Source organism: Anneissia japonica, unplaced genomic scaffold (genome assembly GCF_011630105.1).
Source record: "Anneissia japonica isolate Jap-2015-1 unplaced genomic scaffold, ASM1163010v1 scaffold41793_len627382_cov181, whole genome shotgun sequence".
NCBI lineage: Eukaryota > Metazoa > Echinodermata > Crinoidea > Comatulida > Comatulidae > Anneissia > Anneissia japonica.
The window spans coordinates 125,858-129,879 of NW_022750669.1; the positions used below are offsets into that span (position 1 = coordinate 125,858).

General features: G+C 37.0%; 1 protein-coding gene across 2 annotated transcripts in view; it reads right to left on the reverse strand.

Annotated features, from left to right (window-relative positions):
* The window catches only part of LOC117121443 (phosphatidylinositol polyphosphate 5-phosphatase type IV-like), a 25,314-nt gene that overhangs the window by 18,291 nt on the left and 3,001 nt on the right, over nucleotides 1-4,022 (reverse strand). The gene's annotated exons all lie outside the window — the stretch shown is intronic.

Consider the following 4,022-nt stretch of genomic DNA (forward strand, 5'->3'; position numbering starts at 1 on the left):
GCGGGGCCGAGCTGTCCGACGAGGGGGACTTGAGCTCGTACGCTCGAGTGGGGGGAAGGGTTTGAGGAGTTCCCCCTCATGAGATTTTTTTTTTAAATACCAACCTCTGGATGGCCAGAAATGACACTCTCAGACTGTGACAGACGTGTTGGCTTGGCGTGGGCCTGTCACGCCAAAATTTGTCCGGCCCAAAAATGGTCCGGTGGACAGATTTTGGCCGCAAAGTCGGTCCACCGGACTAATTTTGGCCGCTAAAATCGGTCCCCCTTGGACAAAATTGGTCCGTCAGCCTGGCCGCTCACATCTGCTGCCCGTATGGTATGATTGTTTCTCGGGCCGTGAAGTGGAGAGAATTAATAATTATGCTTCTCCCACACTTGAAAAATCTTTTGCAGTGACAGAATGGTTCGTATTTAGCTTTTGTGGATCAGGGTGTGGACGGATTTTATCAAACACACATGATAATGCATTCCTAGGCATAAGCGACACAAACTTGCATTTTCGGCGGCCGTGCTTGGCCTAGGTTTTTTAGCCTAAAATGAAACATAAGTCTGATTTATTAGCTTTAAATATTCCATATTACGTGGTATTAGGTCATACAATAGTAATTGTTCTATTACATGAAAATAAAAGGGGTGAATAATTTTTTTTTTTAAATGATTGCTCATTATTCTACCATTTCGTCGCAACGTTATACTAAGCACACAAACCAAAACAAAACAAGGTAAAAATTAAAGTAAAGCAGACCAACACGATTTACGATCATATCGTTTATTAAGTTCTTTTCTAACTTTTACACATAAGAGTTTACTGGGCACGAAGAGCGAAAATAAACATAAGCCTACTAATTTTTGTGGCTGTAAACTCAATTGCACACACAACGAATGAAAAAATATTATATGAGATGAGATATCTATCATTGGTTAAAAACAAATTTGAACAATGCTAAAAAATACAGGTTATAACTACTAAATAGATGCCGGACCGATTTTGGCTCCTGACCAAATTTTTCCTGACAGGCCTACTTTTATGTTTTTTCAGTCAAACTGCCCGATGAGCTCTGTCCGATAGGGGGGGGGGGGCTTGACCTGTAAGGTGGGGGGACTTACGCCCGGCTGCCCCCCGCTGGTGTCGCCACTGCAGACGAGTAGGGGATACCGCAGTGCACTGGTCCATACAGCCCATGTCATGGACAGACAAGAGTAGCTGATACCGGTTTACTGGATAACTCAAACACTCAAACAGACACTTAGGCAAGAAGCAATTGGTTATTGTACAATTTACAGTAATCCACACCTGAAGCACTTTGAGACTGAGAGGAATAAAAGATTATTTAAAAGAATCAAATTATATTCTTCTATTAACGAGAAACATTAAAAAAAAAAAAAAAAACTTTAACAGATTTACTTTACTGTATATGAATATTAAAATCTTTAAATTAATTACCAGCCAATTTCGGGATTGATACAACTTGGTAAGCATACAGGAAAATAACTGTCCGAAAATTGACGGGATGGGGGGGGGGAGGTTGGGGATTTTTAATTGTAAGTTAATAATAACAAATTAAGCAATTCAAATGTGGAATTAAATTTGTTTCATTTTTTTTTTACCTCATGACTGATAATACTTCTTTTAAGCAAAGTAAACGAGATTATTAAAAATGGTAGTCATCCACCCACTATACTAAAAAATTAATTCAATGACCACGTGAGCAGGGGAAGATTTGGGGGGGGGCCAGCCCGGCCCCAGCCCCCGCTTTTGGGAGGTTAAAAAAGAAAAAAAAAAGAAAAAAAGAAAGAAAAAAATGATAGCCCAAAACGCCTCAAATGTTATTTTCGGGCATCCAAAGCACACAAAAATTTCGCGGGGGCATGACCCCCGGAACCCCTAGGACATTGTTGTCTCGATCGGCCCAAATTTCGGCCCCCCCTTTTGGACATCTCTGGATCCGCCCCTGCTGAGGCCGGATTAAATCACAATGGGAAAAATTCATGTTAGATATTCATTTGTTGCAAATGCCACTCAAATTTTGTAATTCCAAATTCTGAATCACTGTTTTTATATTCCATTGATGCTGCAATCGGTTATAAATATCTCATGTCATGTTTTATCTTGAAGTTAAAATAAATACTGTGTTGGTTTTAAATATTTTATTGTCTTGATCTATGTCTTGAATTGAAGTAATGCTAAACAGTTGGTTTTAAATATTTCATGTCATGTTTTATATCTTGAATTTAAATAATAAATACTGTGTTGGTTTTTAATTTATTGTCTTGATATGTTTTTATTGTTGTATTTTTTGAGATTGTTGTTCATTTGCATTTCATTGTATTTTGTATTTTAACCCAATAAATTCAATCAATTAATCAATCAATTTTGATCTATGTCTTGAAGTGATGCTGTACAGTCAAATTTAAATATTTCATGTCATATCACATCTTAGTTATATGCTGTATAGTAGGTTTTAAATATTTTGTTTGATTTTTATATCGATTTTAAATATTTTGATGTCTTGTTTATGTTTTAAGGTATAAGGCTTACTACCATAAAAAATTTGAATTGTAGCCCCGGGCTTCCTCTAACTGTGGATGGGCTTCTTTTCGAGACTACTTTTGCAAAGTAAAGAGGGGGTCTCCATTTCAAAATGAATGCTGTCAATTTTGTGAATTTGTACACGTTATTAAACAATAAATAAGACCACTGTAACACCAATCTGTATCATGGATTGTATTTAACCGGCATTAAATCACGTAAACTACTGTATAAACCAAGCTTGTTTTCAATTTATTTTGTTTTTGAAAGTCATGTACAGTGTATGTAACTGTACTATCTTGAAAAGAAGCCTATGCTACTGTATCTTGAAAAAAAGCCCATGGCCCTTTTTTCGGCTAATTTTGCAAACTAAAAGAGGGGGGCTTTAATTTTGAGGTGTTACCGTATATAGTACTGTATACCTATTAGAAATTATTTCCATAAATGCTTTCTTATGGCAAGAATGTTTTTTAGACTTTGAATGCAAATTATGCAAGCAAACAAAGATTTTCATTGTAAAAATAAAATGCAAGTTAATAAAAACATGATTTTATTATTCAGTTTATAACTTCTTAAAAGTTGATAATTTTGTTTGTCATTCTTTTAAATAAGGAGTTACTTTTTATATTTGCTAGAAGTCTACAGTGTATGGTTCATGAAATCCTTGTTTGACATTGGCAGGTTGATGATTAAATTGGGTGTGCACCACTCTACAAGGAAAATAACGAATGTTGACATTGACAACAAGAGATGTTGCCATATAAAATGTCACTCAGTAAATTAAATTATATGCCTTTAATATATTTTGGTGTATACTGTAGCTAATATATCATTTTTTCTTCCTTCTGGATCATTCAAAGTGTATATTTATTCATTTATTTATCACATTTAATAGGATTTTCCAGAAAACTGATCGCTTTTTTCCTGGTCATAGGATACAGTATAACTCATACACAACGTGCAAACTCCTCCATTCCCTGGGGAGTATTGGTCTATGCGTGTAATCAGCACACAGTGGCTACGGTCACACTAGAGTTTCAAGCCTGGCTTGACTCACCGCGGTTGAGATTTTCGTAATGTGACTGCATCTGCACCGACTCGCGCCTGGCGTAACCTCGATGTCAATCTACCTATCTCGATCCCGGCTCAGCACCCATATTGACCCTGGATTGACTCTGGCGTGACCGAGACTGACATTTCCTCGTCGGCTGTCGACCAACCACAGTCGATGACGCCGTTGCGTTTAGAAGTTCTTGAATAAAAAACCCACGAGTTCTTCATGTGTGTTCAATCAAGATGCAATCATTACTTTTCATAAAAGTTAATTCAAATTTTAATTAATAATAATGCGATTGATTTGGAACGACCAGGAAACTGCTGACCTGGTAGATTTGTGGGGCCAACCCGAGCTGAGAGACCGGATAGAAAATAAAAAAACAAACAACAAAACGGGAATTTTTGGCGTGCTTGCTGACAGATTAGCCAGTCTC